Here is a 25663-nt window from a genome sequence, read left to right as displayed (position 1 = left end):
GGCCCAGGAGTCCCCATAGAGAGCAACAATCCAACTGAATTATCTCCACCTCAATCAGTGTCATGGGTTCAGTTCTGTCAGTACCAATCTAAATCTGGTACCCAGGGCACTTGTGGTACCAGACCAACAGAGCTAGTTCCTCTCAATGCCCAACATGTACAAATTACAATGCACATACATACACCTAATATATAGAGCTATAATTTGTTCTGGACATTGAAGATGGTTGCGGTGAGCCCTTGAAGTTCTAGAGTTAGATCATTCAGGCAAGAGAATATATTGGACAAGTAGCCCAGCCGTGAGAGCCAAGCTGTGTCATACAGACAGTGAGTGGGAATGGGTGGTCTGGCAAGAATGCTTTGAACTTCATGCCCAACTCAAGGTAATGTGCCCTGTGACAGCTGTCAGACCTCCTTGTGGAGCAATAGAGTGACATGCTGGCTTCCCATCTCATTACAAAGAGTGGAAAAGATGCTGGAGTTCAAGGGTTGAGCTTTTATCAAGTTTACAGTGCTGTCCTGCACCTCTTTCCAGTTGGTGGGCATGCTTCCAGCAGCAAGTGCTTCCCTACGTATACTGCAATGCCCCTGCATCGCATTGGGAGCAACTGCTCTGATACATGTCACTATGCTTACCAGTCATTGGTTTTGAACCATCGATGCAGATGCCAATACATCCTGACCCAATGATACCATGTTTTTTTGAAGTTGTCAAGCAATCAGAAAATCTCCTTTTGCTGGTCTGGTAGGCAGCAACTGGAAAAACAAAATGTCCTCCTGTATTGCACCTTTTGTAAATATACCACATGTACACAAGAAGGTGAGCTAAGCCTCCTGTGTCGATGGATTCGTCCAGTTGCAGAGCAAAGTACTGCCTATTAGTGACTGAGTTAGGACACCAAGGGCCATGTCATCAATTCAGTGAGCCGCTGTTACTTGATAATGGCAGAAACTGAATTAATTTTAGGGCATAGTGCTTACCATGGCTGCAGCCACAAGCAGTAGTAGTTCCTCTGCTACAGTGTGAGATTTTTCTGATTTCACAATACTGTAACTCACTTAATATGGTGCTTTGAGGCCTAAATATTGTCATCGGCAGCAGAGCGCAAAACTTGCTTGTTTGCCATTAACTGCACCTATGTCCGCTTGAAAAATCCTGGTGGTTTGACCTTGTGGTGTTCATGTTTTGTTCCCAAATGTCTGCATAGAAGAGATGGTTTTAGGCTGTTATTCGACAGAACTACGCTACATCCCACACCCTGCAGCTGAGGGTATTCATTGTCTCCAGTCCAAGTAAATCCCATGTTGATGTACTTTGTCATTTATGTCTTTGGGCTGGTCCACACTATGGGGAGGAAATCGATCTTAGATACGCAACTTCAGCTACGTGAATAACGTAGCTCAAGTCAAATATCTAAGATCGGATTACTCACCCGTCCAGACGGCGCGGGATCGATGTCCGCGGCTCCCCCTGTCGATTCCGGAACTCCGTTGGGCTTGATGGAGTTCCGGAATCGATATAAGCGCGCTCGGGGATTGATATATTGCGTCTAGATTAGATGCAATATATCAATCCCTGAGCAATCGATTTTAACCCGCCGATACGGCGGGTAGTCTGGATGTAGCCTTTGATATAGATCCTGTTTTGTGACTGTCAGTATTTCACATCACAGGCTGAGATTCGTACGTTGCGTCAGTAGTCAGCATCTCACTGGTGATTTCAGGAAATTCACAGATCCTGGCAAAACAAATATCACTTCACTGATCACTTGTGTGTTCTTAACACTACCTCTCTTTAGCCATCTGTCCATATTTCACTGTTATGGACAGATACAGTTATAGCGCAACATATTCAACCAACCCCCCCTCCACCTTCAAGTTTTCTAGCAACATCACCAACTCACCCAGAGTCTGTATGCAAATGACCTGCCCAAAGTCTCAGATCTGGGATTAGGATTCTGAAGCTCTTGGCTTCAAGCTCCAAACTTGAGGCCTGGCTGATCCTCTGTGTACTTGGTTCAAGAGATACTCCATTACCAAGGCTCCGAACAGGGAGAAGTTGAGCTCCTGATTAATTGCACTGAAATTCCAAAGCAGGGAACAAACAAAACTATTCCCAGCTATGAGAACTGCTTAGGAATGCTGGAATAGCTGGAGGAGAGCTGTCATAAACATACAGCTAAGGGTAGCATAAAATTCCTCTTAACCCTCTAAAGGGTTAATTCCTCTTCTACCTGTAAAGGGTTAAGAAGCTCAAGTACCTGGCTGGCACCTGAGTCAAAGGACCAATAAGGAGACAAGATGCTTTCAGATCTGGGGGGGAAAGCCTTTTGTTCTGTCTGTTCCGTGGCCGGAGCAAGATCAAAGAAGCAAGCAATCCAACTCCTATAGAGTTAGTAAGGTATTTAGCAAGGAAATGTCTTTAGATTTATTTTTATTTTGGCTTGTGAATTTTCTGTGCGAAGAGGGAGGGTAGCCTGGGTTTCCTTTTGTAACTTTAAAGTTTTGCCCAGAGGGAAACCCTCTGTGTTTTGAATCTGATTGCCTGTGAGATCATCTTCCATTCTAATCTTACAGAGGTACTCCTTTCACCTTCTTTCTTTAATTACAATTCTTCTTTTAAGAACCTGATTGATTTTTCATTGATTGTTTTAGACCCAAACCCTTGGCTCTTGTGTTCACCTGTACCAAGTGGTGAGGATATATCCTCAAGCCTCCCCAGGAAAGGGGGATTGTTCTCAAGCCTGCCCAGGAAAAGGGGTGTAGGGGATATTTGGGGAAGGTAGGGCTCCAAGTGGCCCTCCCTAAATGTTTGTTTAAATCACTTGGTGGTAACAGTGTTTCCTAATCCAAGGTACAAGGAAGGATTTGTGCCTTGGGGAGTTTTTAACCTAAGATGGTAGAAATAAGCTTAGGGGGTCTTTCATGGAGGTCTCCATGTCTGTACCCTGGAGTTCAGAGTGGGGAGGGAACCCTGACAGGAGCATTTAACCAGCCAGGAGAGAGTCCAGTGAAAGCTCAGTAGGCAGATGCTAAAAAGGATTCTTTTCCCCCTAGGTCAGAGGTTCTCAACCTATTTACCATTGTGGGCTGCATATGCAGCTCTCTGTGTAATGTAGGCCTTAGCTACCCTACATACTACCTGTATACTACATATAGTACTGTATGGCCCTGAGGTTGTGTCATGCGCTGCAGCTGCCTGCTGATTGAGTCGCAAGCAGCCTATGGGCCACAGCTTGAGAACCACTGCCCTAGATGATTGGGACCAAGAGACCAGACACTATATGTGTCACTCTGCTCTAAGAAGCAAACACGTTGTCTGTGAAGACAGTCTGATGGGGCAGTTGATTCCTCAAGGCTAATTCACAGTTAGGATCCTGGAATGTTTGAAATCACATTCCTTTCTGTCGGATTTACAGAAAATTTGTACTGGACCTGTGACAGGACTGAGTACTGGGGTTTATGGTTAACATCTAATCTGTTGCAGGGGTTCTCTGTTATAATACATGCAGTGATGGGCCCAAGCATCCCTACAATTATGTTCTGGATCCAGATCTGGGCTTTCCATTTCATGTCCACCCCTGCTTCCTGTATCCTGGCAACAGAAATGGTCAGGGCTGGTAGCCTGATGGCTTCATGTACATAGAAGCAGAGAGTCAAGTGACTCATCAGTCAAGGATAGTAGTAGCTAAAGACCAGCCTGCTCACTTCCTCCTGCTTTACTCACAACAAAGAGGGGGAGGAATAACTCAGTGGTTTGAGAATTGGCCGCCTGAACTCAGAGTTGTGAATTCAGTCCTTGAGGGGGCCACTTAGGGATCTGGGGCAAAATCAGTCCTTGGTCCTGCTAGTGAAGGCAGGGGGCTGGACTCTATGACCTTTCAGGGTCTCTTCCAGGTCTGAGATAGAAGATTATCAGTTCCAGTGTTTGCTTTGCTAATGAGCTCACCTTGCCCATGAGAGATGAGATGCTCCACCCCCTTAACATGGTGGCAGACAGATGTTGAAGAGAGGCCTTTTGGTGGCTCTGGATGGGAAGAGAGCACCATGTTGGGGCTGATGAAACATGCTGCAGTTTCCTTCCTTCCTCCAGATTAGAGGCTGTACACTGGCGCTCTGTGCAGACACCAAGGCCCCTAACCCTGATGGAAGCATCTGAAGGATGCTCCTGTCATAACTCTCCTACTCAGATCTGAACCTTAGAGTTCAGAACATGAGAAGTTAGCATGAAAACCTCCAAGCTTAGTTACCAGCTTGGACCTGGTATCGCTGCCACCAGCCAGGAATTATACAGTGTCTAGCTCACTGTGGTCTCCCCAAAACCTTCCCTGGGGGACCCCCAGACTCAGATGCCTTGAGTCTCACAACAAAGGGAAATAACCCCCTCCCCTTGTTTCCTTGTTACTTCCTCCCAGGCTCCCCTCCCTGGATGACCCTAGGAGATTCCCTGCTTCCAGTCCTTGAAACACAAATACTGAGAGATCAAATCTCCCTCTCCCCTCACCCACAGGGTATGCAAAGTCAGGCTTAGTAAATCTAACACAAAGAGATTTTCCCCCTCCCTTCGTTTCTTAGCCTTAACCAGTGAAAAACACTCAAACAGGTCTTAAAAAGAAAGCTTTATATAAAAAGAAAGAAAAAGGACATAAAATGGTCTCTGTATAAGGTGATAATATACAGGGTCAATTGCTTAAAGGAAAAAAATGAATAAACAGCCTTATCTAAAAAGAATACAATTTAACACATTCCAGCAACTACACACATGTAAATACAAAAAAACAATATAAACCTATTGTCTTACTATCCTTGTACTTACAACTTGGAAACAGAAGATTAGAAAGCCTGGAGATAGAAAAATCACTCTCAGAGCCGAGAGGGTCACCGAACCAAAACAAAGAACAAACAACTCACACCTAAAACTTCCCTCCACCCAGATTTGAAAAAGTCTTGTTTCCTGATTGGTCCTCTGGTCAGGTGTTTGGTTCCCTGTGTTAACCCTTTACAGGTAAAAGAACATTAACCCTTAGCTATCTGTTTATGACAGCTCCACAATGAATCTCACAGAATCCGCCTCCCATGGCTTTTACTCTGGGAAGGTACAGGCTAGCTCTGTGCTATTGTAAGAACTAAGTACTGCACCGGGACCTGGCGAACCAGCATTCTAGTCCCAGTTCTGGCACTCACCTGCCTCCCATCTCTGGGCCTCCGTGTCCTCCTCCCACTCAGTCTCACTTGTCTATTTTAAGGGTAAGCTCTTTGGGGCAAGGGCTGGCTCTGACCATGCATTTGTACAGCCTCTAGCACAATGAGGCCCTGATCTCAGGGCTTCTGGGCACCACTCTCATACAAATAGTAATAACTAGTATTGCTATATTGGTATCTGGTTTCTGATTAACCCCCAGTGCCTTCCATTATCACCTTATTTTCCTCTACTGCTTTATTAATTGTTACAGCAAATTTCTTAGTATTAAGGGGAAACTTCTTGGGCTCCCTGTCTCTCCCAGTGTGCTTCCATTTCTCCAGTCCACTGGGGCTATATCTCCCCTCCAGGTCTTCTCAGAAATAATTGGTAAGATTATTTCTAATTCTTCCTTTAGGTTAAGTAGAATCAAACCTTTCTGGTTTCATTATGTCCCCATTCCCTCTCTGGTCTCTAATCTGTCCTTGAGTCCTCTCTGTCCCCTTTTAATTGGGATTGCGTTCCTAAGCATTTCACCTTCTCATTGTCACCTGTTACTTGTTCACCCCCAGGGTTACAGCGTGCCTGGGTGGGGTTGTGTGGGGCTCTCAGGATCAGAGCTACTGCCCCACACAGCACCCCAACCCTGCTCCAGTCCCCCATGGGCAGGTACAGCCCACTCATTGGCCCATCTGCACACACAGGGGAACCCTAAATCTAGCTTTCCGGGATTCCAGCCCTGGCACAGCCCAGGTGGCACAGCCCAGGTGGCACAGAGAGGCTGGGAGGAGCCGGGAGAAGCTGCAGGGGGTGTTGACCCTCCTCAGCTGGCCTCCCAGTGCCTGGTGGGGACAGACTCAGAGCTGGGCCAGCAGCAAGGGACAGGATGGGTATGGGAGGAAAGAGAGGCAGCACCCCTAGTATGGGGTCCAGGGATTCTCTGCACCCCCAGAGAGACCCCTTGTCCTCAACCCCACTGACTGTCACTGCACCCCTGGCCCTAGAGATACCCACTTAGCTCCAACCACACTGACAGTCACTGCACTCTTGGCCCCAGAGAGACCCCTCAGCTCTAACTGCACTGACTGTCACTGCACCCCCGGCCTCAGTGATAGACCCCCCAATCCCACTGATTCTCATTGTGCCCATCAGTTTCCAATCCCCAGAGAGACCCTCCAACCCACTGAAGCTCACAGACGCCTTCCTTGCCAGTTCTCCATCCCCCCAACTCACAGGATGTATAGAATTGTAGGACTGGAAGGGACCTTGAGAGGTCATCTAGTCCAGTCCCTGGCACTCATGGCAGGATTAAGTATTATCCAGACCATCCCTGACAGGTATTTGTCTAACCTGCTCTTAAAAATCTCCAATGAGGGAGACTCCACAACCTCCCTAGGCAATTTATTCCAGTGCTTAACCACTCTGCCAGTTAGCAGCAAAGAATCCTGTGGCACCTTATAGACTAACAGATGTTTTGGAGCATGCATGCATCTGAAGAAGTGGGTATTCACCCACGAAAGCTCATGCTCCAAAACGTCTGTTAGTCTATAAGGTGCCACAGGATTCTTTGCTGCTTTTACAGATCCAGACTAACACGGCTACCCCTCTGATACTCTGCCAGTTAGGAAGTTTTTCCTAATGTCCAACCTAAACCCTCCCTTGCTGCAATTTAAGCCCATTGCTTCTTGTCTTATCCTCAGAGGTTAAGAAGAAGAATTTATATATTTTATTTGAATAATTTGTATGAGGCCTGTTGCCTCATTTAAAAACAATATCAATATGCATTAATAGCTTCATGAGCTAAAAACTACATGCACTCACCTAGTATATGTATAAAAACATTGTGAAATGTCTGTAGCAAATGCATGAACATTTACTTCACGTGTGTGTGTGCAGGGGTTATGCTTGATCCCAACCCTCTGGCTGTCAAACCACTTGAAACACTGGTTCACCCTCCATACTAAGTAGCAGGCAGAACTTTCCATTGTCACCCATTGCTTCTCATGTACTTATTCAAAGTTTGCTCATCCCATTTTGCCACCTCATGCTAAAAGTGCAGTACCTCAGTTGGTGCCTGGCTCCTATACTCATGCCCTGAAGTTTCTTTAGTTATCATGTGTAACACCCTGCTCAGTTTTGCTTAGCTTTGTAAAAGCAGAACGATCCATTCTATGAGAGTGGTTGAAAGACTAGGCGGAATGGTCTTGTAGGTAAAGGGCAGACATGGGACGCCGGACTCCTTCATTCTATTCTTAACTCTTCCACATCACTTAGCTCATCCGTGCCTCAGTTTATAATAGGGGAGATGTAACCCCTGTTAACCTCTGTAATAGGGGAGAGGTAATCGTACCTACCTACAAGAGTGTTGTGAAAATGAACTCACTGATGTTTCTTAAGTGCTCTGAGATCCACAGGGTTATTATTATATTAACAGAAACAAGGAGACACTCAGGCTATTATATGCAAATATAGGAATAGCGAGTGATTTATTTATTTGGTCTTTAGAGAAAATTGCCATCTCAGTTCTACCAAAAGAGACCAAACGGTAAGCATGTGCTGCCCCCCAGTGATCAACCAGTGTAGTGCCACAATAGAATACCTGGGTTTGTGTATGTTTTAGGAAAGTACTCAGAGTGGGAAATACTGGAAAGGTGTTGTTTTTATTTATTACATATATTGCAGTAGCACTTAGGAGCCCCAATCACAAATGGGGACCCCATTGTGGCCAGTGTCTGACAAACACAACGAAAAGACAGTCCCTACCTTGTGCGTAAAAATGCGTTGTCATTATCGTCAACAGCAAGGCCACAATAAGGAATTTCTACTTAGAGGGCTCTTCTAATCATCACTCAGTAAAACTGTCCTTCAAAAAGCCTGCTCTGTCTGAGTCACCAACACCTCAGTTTAACAGCGTGATGGGGGCTATTGTAAAACAGCACCTTCTTACCCAGAAGACATGCCCCATGTCTGCATTCCAAGCCATATGTGCTTATTTGTCATTGAAGCAATTTTTTTTAAACTAATTTTTAGTCCTGTTAGCCCTGAAGTGTCAATACAGCTCTGGGAAAGCAAGATGACTTTGATTTTGTGGCCAGACCTCTACTGGAATAAGTACGTGACTTCGGGGTGTGAAAAATCCAACCCCCTGAGTGATGCAGTTATACCAACCTAACCCCTGTGTAGACAGCACTGTGTCGATGGGAGGCTCTCCCCTCGGCATGGTAGCATCTTCCCTGAAGCGCTACAGCAGCGCAGCTGCATTGTTTTAAGTGTAGACTTGCCCTGACTCATGCATGGTTAAGAGAATCGATAATTAAATTCCAATTAGAGTCTTAGAGGATAAATTTGCAGGGCTGGCTAAAGACATTCTTTACTTGTAGGCTGAGAAAATTTGATCTGGAGTCACAATAATCCAAGAATATAATTTTAATGAACTACTTTCCAGACACTTTAAAATGCTCTTCCAAACCAACAGGTTTTACTGATGTGAAGCAAGAGGTTTGAAATTGAAATTAATGGAGATATCCTATCTCCTAGAACTGGAAGGTCATAGAATGCAGCCCCTTGCCTTCACTAGCAGGACCAAGTACTGGTTTTTGCCCCAGATCCTTAAGTGGCCCCCTCAAGAAATGAACTTAGAACCCTGGGTTTAGCAGGCCAATGCTCAAACCACTGAGCTATCCTTCCCCTAAGGTTGGGTGTGTGTCATGATTGTTAAATGCATTGAGCAACTCCACCTCTCATTGAGTTCAATGGGATTTGTGGGCGCTCAGCACTTTGGAAAATCAGGCCATCTGCTTTTATTCAGCAGGACCTGTTTCATGAATTGAGTTTGGTTTGGATTTAGTGTCAAAATCCCAGAGAGCATCAGAGGTTACTTTTTCCAACAGAAGGTGTGTGAGGTGAGAAGGGGAAATTTAAACAAGCACCTAGATTCTTACTTCAACTGATGATTCATGGGACAAGATGGAAAGATCTTAGTTACAGATCATTATGTAAAAGCCATTAAAAACCAAGTCTCTCTGGTCTTGTAAAACATGATTTAATTCACACTGTAGGTTACAGTTGAAAATAGTGTTATCCCTTCTGCCAAGTGGGCTGATGTCAGAGTTTTGCAGATTACTTTCTTGTTGGAGGAGAAATCAGCAACACAAAGTCTGGATATCTTTAGTGTCTCTTGTTTTCTTTACACTACATTTACCTGTCTCTGAACAGAGATTGTCACAAACAGCAGGCAGGCAATCCCCTCTCTCAGAACTCTTAACTAAAACCCAGTTGCCCACTTTGCTCAAAGAATTGACTCTAGTTAGATTAAGGCCGAATGCCTCAGCTTCCCTCAAAAGAATATCCATCACAAAACTATCAGCATGGACTGAGCATCACCTGTACGCTAAGAAAAAGAACTTCTAAGGCTATGTGTAATAATGTCATCTGGTGACTCTTGCCGTTACAAATACCTTTTAAAAACAAATTGAAACTGATCCACAAATGCCAAGAAAACAGACAGAAAAGATACCTCCAGCTATTCATACCAAAACACAAGATACAGTGTCTATGCCTAGGACTGTTTTTTTCCTTTTTTTTTAGTAAAAGCTCCTATCACTCTAGTTTCCTCCTTTTCCATTAATCTTATATTTTATAACATTCTGGCATGGTAAAGACTATGATTACATACACACAGCAGAACTGACACCTGCTAATGTGTAGGAATCACTCATGAGGTTGGATGTATGGCTATAGAACTGCCAAGCCTAAGCATTCAAAAATCAGGAGCCAGGCCTCAAAAAACCATGAGGCTGGCTTAAAAAATCATGAGATTTTTTCAAAAATAATACATTTGTTTTTTTCAAATTCTTTATTCATTCCTTCTGGGCTTTTATGACTTTAGAGTTCATGTTTTCAAGCTTTTCTCTGCAATCTTGACAGCTAGATATCTACTTTTTTTAAAGAAAGCTAAAATTCTGATATAGTCATGTGACTGCAAGAGCTACTGAATAGCACAAGAGTTGGCAGCACTGTGGCTACTTTAAACACAGGATTGAAGCGGACACCCATCATAGGGACACCGCTGAGCAGCACGGTTTACCTTATCAGGGGAAGCAGAATAAGAGGCCGACACAGAGCTCACATTACTCCACCTTGTGGCTCTACAGGATAACAAAGCTAGCTACATTATTCTGTTTGAGGGCTGTGCTGTGTTATGAAAGAGGCACTTGGTGGTTAACTGGCTGTGTTGACCTGGCTAACTGGTGGTCTTGGCCTGTAGCTAATCTACTTCAATATTTCTGTCAGTTCACACACTGAGACATTTTCCAGAGAAAGTTACTGGATTCGCCCCTACTTCCCTTTGACTCTTAGCAGACAGAGGGTAGGATAGGCCTTGAGTCTTCTTCAACCCAGGCTGATGTAGGAACTTCAGAAACTCGTGCACCAGACCTCAAATTCCATTTGTATGGCTTCCAAAAACTCAGTCACTCAGCCTTCCTGTGCACCTGCCTCAAATTCCCACCTTTGTCTCACCAACTTCTCGGGGTCTGACATCTTTGCAGAGGCCAGGTCAGGCCAGGTCTACACTAAAATTAGATTGACTGAACTACGTAACTCAGGGCTGTGAAAGATCCACACCCCCGAGTGGTAGAGTTGAGCAGACCTAACCCCTAGTATAAGCAGTGCTAGAAAGACAGAATAATTCTTCAGTCAACTTAGCTACTACCTCTTGGGGAGGTGGATTAACTATAGTGACGGCAGAACCTCTCCCTTCTCTGTAGTTAAGTGTCTGACTGGAGGGCTACAGAGACGCAGCTGCAGCGATTTAAGGGTAGACATATCCTCAGCAAGGAGTGGGCTGGTATCCAGTGCTCTTCCCCTTGCTATGTATACTAGCCGCCATAGCAATACCTCGGGAACACAATCATTTATCATAGGATTGGGGTCCTTTGGGGAGAGTCGCCCTTGGGTTCTAATAATAGGCAGCAGGTTTAAAACAAACAAAAGGAAGTATCTCTTCACACAACACACAGTCAGTCTGTGGAACTCTTTGCCAGAGGATGTTGTAAAGGCCAAGACTATAACAGGGTTCAAAAAAGAATTAGATAAATTCATGGAGGACAGATCCATCAATGGCTGTTAGCCAGGATGGGCAGGGATGGTGTCCCTAGCCTCTGTTTGCCAGAAGCTGGGAATGGGCGACAGGGGATGGATCACTTGATGATTACCTGTTCTGTTCATTCCCTCTGGGGCACCTGGCATTGACCACTGTCAGAAGACAGGATACTGGGCTCGATGGACCTTTGGTCTGACCCAGTATGGACATTCTTATAAGAGCTGTAATTTATTTTCCTGTGTGCATGAAATGCTCTTTGGAGTCAGATGAGTATGTTTCTGTGTGGATGCAGTGTTCTGCGAGCATTCTGAGAGCTTTAACTGACTGAATTTCTCTAGTGTAGACCATGCCTAAGTGACTGGCACAAAGTCACAAAAAGAGTCAGTGTCAGAGCTGGGATTAGAATGAAGAAATTGCTTGTTCTTAGTCCTTTGTCAAGAGCACTAAATCATGCTCTTCTCTAAATAAGATGCCCTGAAACTAAATAAACAGCTGATCCCAAAGGAAAATATTAAACGATGTCTTCCCCACCACATGTGCTGAAACTAGCCAAGCATAACAGTTAAGCCCAGGGCATGTCTGTATAATAGATTTCCCTATTTGCCCGAAAAGTTTCTGCAACGTATTGTTTTAAGAGAACTTGGAAGGTTACAGTGAAAGGTTGACATCCAGCCCAACATCACCCAAGAGGACAAAAGCATGGAAATGAGCATTGTTGCAGCAGGAAGTTCTATAGAAGGGCACGCCCAGTTTGCTCCGCACAGCACGCAGAGAGATCTCATCAGATAGAATTCAGCGCTGTGTAGATGGCCAGCATCTCTTCAGTTCCATGTAAGCCCTCAGGCATGTACCTCATTGAGTCCTCCCATGTACGGCCTCCCAGGAATGTATAACCACTAGAACTGTGAGAAGGCAACTTAAGGAAAAATTCTCTCCCAACCCCAAATCTGGCGCTCCCTGCTGCTCTTTTGGATTCTCTGCTCTTTGGATCATGAAATGGGTTAACTGCCGATTTATTCAGTATGTTTAATTACTACGTTGAACTTTAAGTTCCATCCAATGGATCTCTGTATATTTACTAACGAGCTATTAATTTAGCACCATTTGTCCGGGAGCATCTTTAATGAATATCCAGAGTTCAGATGTCAGTTTTACACCTGATGCAAAATGGTGCTTTCTGCAGCGCACAGCTCCTAAAGCCATGTTGTAGCAGTGTTTCGGGGGAGGGGGGGGAAATTGCCACCTAGTCAGGCCCTGAGTCAGCACAGTACAACCGCATACCTAAGCGTAAGTAGTCCCAATGAAGTATGACTACTCATGTGCTTAATATTAGGCTCATACTTAAGTACTTTGCTGAGCAGGGGTCTCAGTCACCAATATCATTTCTTGCAGCACCTGACTTTCCCTTTAAGGTGTCCCCAAGGCCGGCCCTAGACCAAATGATGCCCCAGGTGAGGAGCATCTTCAGCACCCAACCTGCCACTTGTTAAACTTTTGAATGCCTTATTTTTTATTGCATTTGTAGCCCATTCCTTACTTTGATGCACGATTTGCATACATGATTTATCCTTGTCATATAAGATAATAAATGTGCATGCCAGAATATGTAAATCTGTATTTATTCATGCCATATATAAGAAAATTTAAAAAATCATTTCTTCTTATGGAAACTTTTTAATTTGAAGAATAACTTAAATGTACTAACATCAAGAAATTGAACTGTGCACCAACACTGCGTGGACCAGTATTAAAGAGTGTTACAGTAGGCGACAGCCTTAGAATGTTAACCCTAGTCCTTTAGTTCAAGAGGTCCCTTTTCTCGCCTTTCCCCTCGCAAACTGAAGCACAGCGTCAGAGAGATCCAAAGACCAGCCAATGGCATTTTCAAGTAATAAAATATCCAGTGATGTCAGTCTCTTCTTGATCAAAGATATGTTTTAATGAGCCTGAGCTTCGAAAAGCTGCACTCGCCACTCGCAACTGTGGCTGGCAACGTGAGCAGATTCCTCAAAGCTATCCACACATTAGGAAAAGTGCCCTTCAGCTCTGCATCCTGAATGAACTGGAGAACTTGGAGTGGAGAGTGCTTCCCGTGTTGCAAAATGTGATGGATGTTGTCCAAGTCAACATAGAGATCTCATGCATCCGACGAAGTGGGTATTCACCCACAAAAGCTCATGCTCCAAAGCGTCTGTTAGCCTATAAGGTGCCACAGGACTCTTTGCTGCTTTTATAGAGATCTTTCTTTATCATTGATGTCCAAACATTCCCCATGTGTCAGCATCTGGTGAAGGTCCATACAATTGTTCAAGAGTGTTTTCCTGTCCACCAGAAGCTTACTAAGGTCATACAACTCCCCCAGGTCTTTTTGTGGTGCTTCATTTGTCTAAACCTTTCTTCAATGGACATTCAAGCAGTATCAATGAGCGAGCAAAAACCCTCCCTCTTGAATTTTATTTCCAAGCTTCACATCACCTCATCTCTGCCCTCAAACCAAACTCTCTCCTCTTCCGGTGAATATGAGTTTCTCTGAAGACAGATTCAACTCCTAAGTTTTCTGCCATTTTTTTAGTAGCAGTGATGGCCTTTTCAAATCCATTGTCTCTGTAGGCCATAACGAAATCAAGCAGCTTCTCATCAAAGTAGAAGTGGTTGCGATGTCCATCGGCTGAGTTTGTAATGCCTTCCTGAAAATGTTTATTTGGAATAGGATATCATGCCAAACCATAACTGAGACCAGAAATTTGAAGTCATTGTCTGTGAGGATCTTCCACCTGATAGTTGATGCTGAAAATAGGACGTATATCCTTTGCAGTACAAAGAGAGATACTGAATTAAAAGAAGATGATGCTGCATCTGACACAACCAGGTTAAGGGAATGGTAGCCACAAGGTAAAGCTCTTGGATTCAGCACACGGATCCTTGTGCAGATGCCACTCTTTCTTCCCTTCATGTTCATGCCATTGTCATAACCTTGGCTGAAGCAGTTCTGAAGCTTTATTTTATTCTCATTCAAAGAGTTCATAAACAGTTCTGCTCGGCCTTTTCCAGCAGAGTCATCCACAGACTGGAAACAGATGAAATGTTCCTTTACTTGAATACAGCCATCCTTGTCGTCAACAAACCTTACTGTAAATACCATTTTTTTTACTGTGACGAATGTCGGGTGTGCAGTCCATTATTGCGGTGTAGTACTTAGCTTTGCTGAGCTGCATCAATATGTTATCAAGCACCTTCCTTGCCATAACATCAATCAATTCATTTTGAATTGTTTTGCTGCAGAATTGGTCCATAGCTTCTTTATGAACTACTCGACGGAGTTGCTCACGAATGACATTGTCATATTTCCCAAGGAGCTCTACCAAACTGAGGAAATTACAGTTATGTTCAGCAAACAACTTACCCCTCGAGCGCCAGAAAGCCAAATTACTTTTTGCAAGGAAGAGAGTAATTGAGATGAGATGCTCAGGGATGTTCCTCCAGTGCTAGGTTTCTCTATTAACAACGCACTGTTTTTCTGCATCTGTGCATTTATTCAGCTTCATTCTGGACTCAAACTCCATCTATTTGGAGTAGGCCGTAAAATGGCTGGGTGACTTTTCATGTTGCTTCAGAGCATCAGCTAAGTTATGCCAGTAATTGTAATTGGCACCTGACCAAAAGGACAAATAAGGAAAGAAGATACTTTCAAATCGGGGCGGGGGGGGGGAGGGGAAGGAGTTGTTTGTGCTCTCTTTGTTTGTTCCCTCTCTGGATGGAGAGAGAGACAAGGCAGGTAAAACCTCTCCTGAAAACAGGTGCCAACCAGGTTATTTGAGCTTCTTAACCCCTTACAGGTAAAGTGATTCAGTACATCTGGCTAAGAGGGATTTTACGTTACTACATACATAAAGGTTATTACCCTTCCCTTTACATTTATGACAGTTCACGATATCGCAACTAGGCTCTCATTTCACTTCACTTCACTTCATTCTTATATCTCATTAACTGATTGGTTACTCCCTGCCTCTTATATACCTGTGAGGGCATGGCTGACAACATTCTAGGAGGTTCAAGGAAAATGTAGTTTTCAGAAAGTCTGGAGGTCCCATGAGATTCTACAAAGGTCCAGAACATTTTACGAGGTTAGTGAAAATTGAATCCACATATGGAATACCTGAAACTTTTACTTCCAACATTCTATTTTCCCTTTTGTAGCTATTAACAAAAGCAACCCCTGGAGCCTGGCACCCCCCAAGCCCAGCACCCCAGATGGTCGCCTGAGTTGCCTGCTCCTAAATCCAGCCCTGGGTGTCCTCATCCAGTACTGACTAGGCCTGATTCAGTTTCACTTGTGAAATCTGGTGAGATCACAACACACCAGTATATGATGGCAGGACATGTCATTTCCCCTGTGAGAAGACTGAAGATTTTTCAGTGTTTCTTGTTCTGAATGAAATGCAGGAGTTCTTCTTCGGGTGATTGCTCATATCCATTCCAGTTAGGTGTGCGCGCCACGCGTGCACGTTCGTCGGAAAACTTTTTACCCTAGCAACTCCAGTGGGCCGGCAGGTCGCCCCCTAGAGTGGCGCCGCCATGGCACTCAATATATACCCCTGCCGGCCCACCCGCTCCTCAGTTCCTTCTTACTGCCGTGTCGGTCGTTGGAACTGTGGAGCGCGGCATAGCTGTCCTCCGCGTCCCTAGCTCTCCTTCGTTTCACTGTTCTCATAGTTGTAGATAGTTGTAAATAGTTGTAAATTGTAGTTAGTTATTGTTAATTGTAGTATAGTTGTATATTCTTATTAGCGGGTTTGGGCTGTAGCCCTTCCCTGCACCCGGCACCGGGCCCATGCCTGGTTCGCCGGGGTTCAAGCAATGCTCGGCCTGTAACAAGCCGATGCCGACCAGCGATCCCCACGACGCCTGTCTGAAGTGCCTGGGGGAATCGCACATTTCAGACAAGTGCCGCATCTGTAAGGCTTTTAAGCCTCGGACAAAAAAAGAGAGGGACCAGAGGTTAAGGACTCTCCTAATGGAAGCGGCACTTAATCCTGTGGCCTCGACACAGAGCGCCGGCTCCGCGCCGGCACCGGACCGCGCCGGCACCAGAAAGACACCCCGGCACCGACCTTCCCCAGCACCGGGACCTGAAGCAAGACCCTCGAAGTCTGCGACTCCATCCTTGCAGGCTCGAGCGGAGCGCCCGGCGCCTACCTCGGCCGCGGCACCACCAGCAGGGATTCCATCGACTCCGGGCCCCGGAGGTCCGTTGAGTCCGGTCCCTCCTAGCTCCCCTATAAGATCTGGGGTTGAGCTATTGGTCCCTTCGACGCCAGAGACTTTCGCTTCGGCGCGGGACCTAATTGCTCTCACGGAGCCTACCCAGCCTCAACCCCCGGTACCCCCGGTGCGGGTCATATCCAGAGGCAAGCCTGCGACAATGCGAGCGCTGTCTCTGGACTCGCCCAGCCGGCACCGATCCCCTTCGAGGTCCCGACACCGTGGACGTTCTCGCTCCAGGCGCCACTCGCAGTCCCGGCACCGCTCCCCTTGGCGGTACTGGTCGCACTCGCGGCGCCGGTCATCCTCCAGACAGTCTCGCTACTCCCAGCACCGGTCTGGATTGAGTCGCCACTATCGGCACTGAGACTCCAGGAGCTGTTCCCGTCGGCGATCAGCACCCCGGTTGACCTCCTGGCACCGAGCTGGTGGCAGCTCCCGGTCCCGGTCGACGTCCCGGCACCGCGCCGGAGGCAGGTCCCGGTCCCGGTCGACCTCCCGGCACCGCGCCGGAGGCAGGTCCCAGTCCCGGTCGACCTCCCGGCACCGCGCCGGAGGCAGGTCCCGGTCCCGGTCGACCTCCCGGCACCGCGCCGGAGGCAGGTCCCGGTCCCGGTCGACCTCCCGGCACCGCGCCGGAGGCAGGTCCCGGTCCCGGTCGACCTCCCGGCACCGCGCCGGAGGCAGGTCCCGGTCCCGGTCGACCTCCCGGCACCGCGCCGGAGGCAGGTCCCGGTCCCGGTCGACCTCCCGGCACCGGTACGATTCCCGGTACCGGTCCCTGGCACCGAGAAGATCATCGGCGTCGAGACCAAAGGAGCCCTACCAGCCACTTTCGGCCCCACCATGGTCCTCCCGGCAGCCGTCTGTCTCATCGCAGACAGACAGCATGTATGCCCTAGACGCAGACAGACCCGCGGCCCTCTTCCATGACCCTCCCCCGCAGGATCAGGGACCGCAGCAGTGGGGTTTCTGGACACCCTGGGCGTACCATCAAGCCCAGGGCCCTCAACAAATTCCACCTCAGCCTGTGACGTCTGAGCGCAGGGTGCTGGAGGCCTCGTTGTCTCATCCTCCCCCCTCTCCGGCGGGGGAAGACCGGTCCAATCAGCAGGACCCTGAGCTCCCTCCGGAATCAGAGGCGCTGGTACAGACGGAGCCCCCCGTGGACCCACTCCTACCGGGGGTCTCCTCGTCGTCCTCCCCCGATGAGGCTGTGGCGGGAACGTCATCTTCCAGGCCTCCCCTACTCGACCTCAGGGCGCACCAGGACCTCCTCAGACGTGTAACGCAAAACTTAAACTTGCAGGCTGAGGAGGTTTCGGAAATCGAAGATCCTGTGGTGAGCATTCTCTCAGCGGATGCTCCCACCAGAATCGCCCTTCCCTTTATCAGGACTATCCAAGCCAATGCTAATACCATCTGGCAATCACCGGCCTCCATCTCTCCTGCTGCACGTGGGGTGGAGCGCAAGTATATGGCACCCTCCAGAGGATATGAGTAACTGCATGTACACCCAACCCCGTGCTCCCTCGTCGTGCAGTCTGTGAACGAGAAGGAGCGTCACGGGCAGCAGGCCCCAGCACCGAAGTCCAAGGAGGCGAGGCATATGGACCTGCTAGGCCGGAAGGTCTACTCAGTGGGCGCCTTCCAACTTAGGGTCTCTAACCAGCAGGCCCTCCTTAGCCACTATGCCTATAACTCCTGGGTGGCAGCGGATAAGTTCAAGGAGTTGTTGCCTCAGGATGCGCGTCAAGAATTCGCGGCAATTCTTGATGAAGGCAAGAAGGTCGCAAGAACTTCATTGCAGGCATCCTTGGACGTGGCAGACTCGGCCGCTAGAACTCTGGCTTCAGGGGTTACAATGTGCCGCATCTCCTGGCTACAGGTTTCTGGCCTTCCTCCGGAGCTCCAACACACCATCCAGGACCTCCCGTTTGAAGGTCAGGGCCTGTTTTCAGAGAAGACGGACCCCAGGCTGAAAAGCCTGAAAGACAATAGGGTCATCATGCGCTCTCTAGGGATGCACACGCCCGGGACGCAGCGCAGACCTTTCCGGCCGCAACAGCAACAGCAGCGCCGGCCGTATCCCCAGGACCGCCAGCGGCAGGATTTTAGTAGGCGCCGAAGCAGGAATGGCAGGCGCAGACAATCGGGCAACCAAGGGGGGGCAGAATCAGGGCTCCTCCAAAGCCCCACCTGGCCCAAAACCTTCGTTTTGAAGGTGCGCCCGAGGACGCTGTACCAGTTTCCCCCGCGGATCCGTCCCCCCCGTTTTCCAACCGCCTTTCGTTCTTCCTCCCGGCGTGGACCCAAATAACTTCCGACTGTTGGGTCTTACGTACTGTGCAAACGGGATACCGTCTGCAATTTATTTCACACCCTCCCTCCCGCCCCCCACCCTCGTCCCTCTTCAGGGACCCCTCTCACGAGCAATTCCTCCTTCAGGAGGTGCGGACGCTCCTCGACAAAGGAGCCATAGAGGCGGTTCCGGAGAACGAGAAGGGCAAGGGGTTTTATTCCCGCTACTTTCTGATCAACAAGGCCAAGGGAGGCCTCAGACCTATCCTCGACCTGCGAGAACTCAACAAACATATGGTGAAGTTGAAATTCCGCATGGTATCCCTGGGGACCATTATCCCATCTCTGGATCCTGGAGACTGGTACGCCGCCCTCGACATGCAGGATGCTTATTTTCATATAGCCATTTTTCCGCAACACAGACGCTTCCTTCGGTTCGTTGTCGACCGCCATCATTATCAATTTGCGGTCCTCCCGTTTGGCCTCTCCACAGCCCCGAGGGTATTCACGAAATGCCTGGCGGTCGTCGTCGCATATCTTCGGCGCAGTCACATTCACGTATTCCCCTACCTCGACGACTGGCTGATTCGAGGCACGTCAGAGTCGCAGGTCCGCAACCACGTCCACAAGATCAGCAGGCTCTTTGGAGCTTTGGGCCTCATTATCAACGTGGACAAGTCCACTCTGCTCCCCACGCAGAGGATAGAGTTCATCGGGGCCATTCTGGACTCCACCTTGGCCAGGGCCGTTCTGCCGCTGCCCAAGTTCCAGTCGCCATCGGCCATCATTCGGCGCCTTCAGATGGCCCCCTTGACCTCTATAAGGACGTGCCTAACCCTCTTAGGCCACATGGCGGCCTGCACCTTTGTTACGGGTTATGCGTGGCTTCACATGAGGCCTCTCCAGTCTTGGCTCATCACACAGTACCGTCCGGCCAGACATCTGCTGGACGCGGTTATCACCATCCCCCAGGAGGTATTGGATTCCCTCCGGTGGTGGCTAGACCAGTCCGTAGTGTATGCGGGGCTCCCGTTTCATCCGCCCCAACCCTTGGTATCCCTAACAACGGATGCCTCAGACCTGGGCTGGGGGGCCCACCTCGGAACCCTGAGGACGCAGGGCCAGTGGTCTCCTCAGGAAGTGGCCCTCCACATCAACATACGGGAGTTGAGAGCGGTCCGTCTTGCTTGCCAAGCGTTCTCCCATCAGCTTCAAGGTCGCTGTGTCTCGGTATTCACCGACAACACGACGACCATGTACTATATCAACAAGCAGGGCGGCACGAGATCCTCTCCCCTATGTCAGGAGGCGATGCGGCTCTGGGACTTTTGTGTAGCCCACTCCATTCACCTCATGGCTTCCTTTCTCCCCGGAGTACGGAACACGCTGGCAGACCGTCTGAGCAAATCCTTCCTTCCGCACGAATGGTCCCTTCGCCCGGACGTCGCTCTTTCACTCTTCCAGAGGTGGGGTTGTCCCCGGATGGACCTCTTCGCGTCCAGAGGGAACAGGAAATGCCAGATGTTCTGCTCTTTTCAAGGCTGGGAACCAGGGTCGGTACCGGATGCCTTCCTTATCCCGTGGATGACTCACCTGCTCTATGCGTTCCCTCCGTTCCCGCTGGTCCACAAGGTCCTTCTGAAGGTGCGCAGGGACAGGGCCCGCTTGATTATGATAGCTCCAGCGTGGCCCAGGCAGCATTGGTATCCAATGTTGCTGGACCTGTCTCTGGCCGACCCAGTCCCCCTGCCCCTTTACCTGGACCTGATCACCCAGGACCATGGCAGGCTCCGTCACCCGGACAGCCAGTATCTACACCTCACGGCGTGACTCCTGAGTGGCTGACCAGGTCGGAACTACGGTGCTCTACCCCTGTACATCAGGTACTACTGGGCAGCAAGAAACCTTCCACTAGAGCGACATACTCGGCCCAGTGGAAGCATTTCTCCTGTTGGTGCTCGGGGAGGGGTTCCCTCCCTACGGAGGTTTCTATCACCAGTATTCTCGATTACATCTGGTCCCTCAAGCAGCAGGGCCTGGCGATATCGTCCCTTCGGGTTCACCTGGCGGCTATCTCTACCTTTCATCTGGGAGGAGATGGCCGTTCAGTTTTCTCTCACTCTACGGTGACTAGATTCCTGAAAGGACTGGAACGCCTCTACCCCCAGGTTCGACCCCCTGCCCCTACCTGGGATCTTAACCTGGTTCTGACTCGGCTCATGGGCCCTCCATTTGAGCCGTTAGCGACTTGCTCCCTGCTCTATCTCTCCTGGAAGACAGCTTTCCTGGTGGTCATCACCTCAGCCAGACGGGTGTCAGAACTCCGGGCCCTCATAGTAGATCCCCCGTATACGGTCTTCCATAAAGACAATGTGCAGCTGAGGCCGCACCCTGCCTTTCTCCCCAAGGTGGTCTCAGCCTTTCACGTCAACCAGGAGATCTTTCTCCCCGTCTTTTTCCCAAAGCCCCATTCGTCCCGCAGGGAGCAACAGCTCCACTCGCTTGATGTCCGTCGGGCACTCGCGTTTTATGTGGAGAGGACCAAACCATTCCGCAAATCCCCCCAGCTCTTCGTGGCAGTAGTGGACTGAATCAAAGGGTTTCCCATTTCCTCACAGAGGATATCCTCGTGGGTAACGTCCTGTATCAGGACCTGTTATGACTTGGCTCACACCCCTACGGGCCATGTGACTGCGCACTCCACCAGGGCACAAGCATCATCAATGGCTTTCCTCGCCCGTGTGCCCATCCAGGAGATCTGTAGGGCGGCGACCTGGTCCTCTGTCCACACCTTCGCCTCCCATTACGCCCTGGTCCAGCAGTCCAGAGATGACGCGGCCTTCGGCTCTGCAGTGCTCCATGCCGCGACTTCTCACGCCGACCCCACCGCCTAGGTAAGGCTTGGGATTCACCTAACTGGAATGGATATGAGCAATCACTCGAAGAAGAAAAGACGGTTACTCACCTTTGTAACTGTTGTTCTTCGAGATGTGTTGCTCATATCCATTCCACACCCGCCCTCCTTCGGAGTAGCCGGCAAGAAGGAACTGAGGAGTGGGTGGGCCGGCAGGGGTATATATCGAGCGCCATGGCAGCGCCACTCTAGGGGGCGACCTGCCGGCCCACTGGAGTTGCTAGGGTAACAAGTTTTCCGACGAACGTGCACGCACGGCGCGCACACCTAACTGGAATGGATATGAGCAACACATCTCGAAGAACAACAGTTACAAAGGTGAGTAACCGTCTTTTTTGTAGGATTCTTTAAGCATTAATTTTTTAAACTATCCTTTATGAGTTCTTTTTTGGTTTAACAATTGTGTGAGAGAGCACACTTCTGAGTACTATCTTATAGCCTTCTTGTCACTTCTTAAAACAAAAATCCCTCAGAGACCTTCACTTGACCATAAAACGGTCTGCGCTAACTGGAACAAACAAAATCCAGAAAAACTGGCAATTCTCCAACCTAAATTAACATCACATTTCAGAAGGGAATTTTTTCAGGCTAGCACACGAGATGATACCTGTTACATTTAACAAGCGGGTGAGGCTCTCTTAACAAGTCTGAGTGCCAGACTGCCTGCTGGTGTCAACCTGCATCACAGCTCCACCGACTTCTGACGATCTCTGAATCTAATGTCCCGAGCACTGAGGAGTGACCGAGCACATGAAAGCTCCTGGGTTTTCAACATTCCCCGTGTAGAACATTCTGATGACAACTCCTGAACGCTAGTATAATCCTGATCTACCTCTCACAATGCCCCAAGCTTTCCAGTAAAATAGGTCTGCCCACTATGGTGGACCAGCTCTCTAAAATATTGTAGAATCATTCCAAATTTAGGAGAGTGGTTTTCTCCTTCATTAACAAACAATGCTGGAGAATAACCTTACTACCTTAAAAATATCAGCCCTGAAAAACTGAACTGCGTTGTACTGCTGCCGTGACGCCATGATGATTTTACGTAACCTTTTATGTAACCCTTATGTGACACCGCATCACAATATGACGATGTTTTTTACGCAACCTCACCTCCCTGGGGGTCTGATCCAAAGCCCAAAGAAGCTACGAGGGGTCTTTCTGTTCAGTGAGTTTTAAATAAGGCTATGTGTTATGATATAATCACTTTATACTGCAAATAAATTTCTCAGGCTACTCCAATTAAAACATTGATTTAACATTGTTAGGGTTCCAAAGAATTAATCTGGTTTAAAAAAGCAATAAACTTCATGAAGATACAAGGTTTATTCTGTGGTCTGTCACTTAATTTTCTTATTTGTATTGCAGTAATGTTTTGAGGATCCCAGCAGGGACTGATGCCCCATTGTGCTAGGCAACATGCATGCATGTAACAAAAAGATGGTCCCTACACCACCGAGCTGAAAATCAAAGATATTCTTGAGCAACCTATCCAAGTTTGGAATAAGTCAGATTTTTACTTTTTGATGCAGTGCTCATGCTCTAGTGAGATACTGATCTTCGGTTTAGTGGGATATCTTTCCACAGGTTTTTGTCTTTTATATTTTGTAAGAACCATAGACTTGTTCTGGGACTACTGAAGGAGAGCTCTTCCGTGCAAAATAACAGATACTTTATGTTCTAAAGCAATCAAAATCCCCTGAAAACTTGCTAGATAGTTGTGTGGTATTGTTATTTTATGTATAGTAATGGGATGGCTGGCGTGCATGTGTACCACTGCCCTCTACACGTTGGAATTGGAATGGCTCAACTCTGTGTCAGGTATAATGCTATCTCTATCCATCCATCCACCTTAGAGTTTTCTATAGCACCTATCATCATTGCTGACCTGGTCAGATAGCTGTTAGCAGATGAAGATCTAAAGGAGACTCCTCTTTTAGATCAATGACAGGGACCTATGTTTCTGGAGCAGTATGATCTGACCTATCTTTCTAGTCTCACTGTGAAGTTCTGAGTGTGTATGGTGTGCAGATTAATGACAACTGTGGAGTCCTCCGTAGTCTGAGGTTTGTTACAACATTTTAAAATCAAACCAGTAATCTTATGCTGCGATCTTGTCAGGTCTCAGAAATTCTCCCTATGCTAATGCTTCTAAAAGCCAGACTGATGCTTTTCTGAATGTTCCTAAACCAGATCATGGCTCTGGAAGTTGCAAGAACCGATACAAAGACACACGCCCAAGAATGCTGAGAGAGTAAACAAGGACTAATGGAGCATTTCCCATTAGGACTCTAATTTCAAGACAAGACAAAATCCAGAACCTCAAATCTGAAATGTTTTGGATTTCCAGGGGGTTTGAGACTCAGTTTCTACAGGGGAGAGGAATAGCTCAGTGGTTTGAGCACTGGCCTGCTAAACCCAGGTTTGTGAATTCAATCCTTGAGGGGGCCACTTAGGGATCTGGGGCTGGACTCAATGACCTTTCAAGGTCCCTTCCAGTTCTAGGAGATAAGTATATCAACAATTGAACAGGATCTCAACCTGCCCCTACAGTTTTGGTTCCAGGTTGCATCTAAAACTGAAAAAGGCCTATTTTCATCTTCAAGTCTGTCACTGAAAATTATACTAGCTCATAGCTGTTTAGCAGCTTATGTGATATGAATTGGTGGTCCCTGTCCAGTTCCTGGTGGACACATGTTGACATCACATAAATAATACTACCACAATTGTCATCTTGGTTGGTAGTTGCACCAGAGAAGCCAGGGTCTGAATGGGAATGGAGATTGAACTATTCTCTTACCCTTCGAGGTGATCCATACAAGTCAGGCATGAAACCATTGCCTGTACTGACTGTATTTATGAGGTATTGACAACCCTGAGCATTCAAAATTAATGAGTCAGGACTCAAAAATCCTGAAAACTGCTTAAAAATCACCATTAAAAAAATAATTTTGTGATCAAATCAAGAGAGCTGGCAACGTTGTTTATGCTGTAGAAGAGTTTGGGCTGGATTATCAGAGGAACAGTCCCCTGGATTTGAACTGGAGTTATGGTGATCAGCACCTCTAAAAAAGCAGGTTTCAGAGTGGTAGCTGTGTTAGTCTGTATCAGCAAAAACAATGAGGAGTCCTTGTGGCACCTTAGAGACTAACAAATTTATTTGGGCATAAGCTTTAATGGGCTAGAACCCACTTCATTACTTTGGAAGTGGTAAGAGAGTGGCCTGTTACAGATAGTTGACAAGAAGGCGTGAGTAACAGTAGGGAGAAATTAGTATTGGAGATATTAAGTTTAGGTTTTGTAATGACCCAACCACTCCCAGTCTTTATTCAGGCCTAATCTGATGGTATCCAGTTTGCAAATTAATTCCAGTTCTGCAGCTTCATGTTGGAATCTGTTTTTTAAGTTTTTTTGTTGAAGAATTGCCACTTTTATGTCTGTTATTGAGTGACCAGAGAGGTTGAAGTGTTCTCCTACTGGTTTTTGAACGTTATGATTCCTGATGTCAGATTTGTGTCCATTTATTCTTTTGCGTAGAGACTGTCTGGTCTGGCCAATGTACACAGCAGGGGGGGCATTGCTGGCACATGATGGCACATATATCACATCGGTAGATGTGCAGGTGAACAAGCTCCAGATGGTGTGGCTGATGTGGTTAGGTCCTATGATGGTGTCCCTTGAATAGATACGTGGACAGAGTTGGCACAGGGGTTTGTGGTAGGGTTTGGTTCCTGGGCTGGTGTTTGTGTTGTGTGGTATGTAGTTGCTGGTGAGTATTTGCTTCAGGTTGCTTTAGGTTACAAAACCTAAACTTAATTTCCCCAATACTAATTTCTCCCTACTGTTACTCACACCTTCTTGTCAACTGTCTGTAATGGGCTACTCCTTTAACACTACAGAAGTTA

General features: G+C 47.6%; 1 protein-coding gene across 2 annotated transcripts in view; it reads left to right on the top strand.

The window, feature by feature from the left end:
• DGAT2 (diacylglycerol O-acyltransferase 2) overlaps positions 1-25663 on the top strand; it is a 660465-nt gene that overhangs the window by 36665 nt on the left and 598137 nt on the right. The window lies entirely within an intron of this gene.

This window comes from Gopherus flavomarginatus, chromosome 1 (genome assembly GCF_025201925.1).
Source record: "Gopherus flavomarginatus isolate rGopFla2 chromosome 1, rGopFla2.mat.asm, whole genome shotgun sequence".
Lineage (NCBI taxonomy): Eukaryota > Metazoa > Chordata > Testudines > Testudinidae > Gopherus > Gopherus flavomarginatus.
This window is presented reverse-complemented; position numbering and strand designations above follow the sequence as displayed.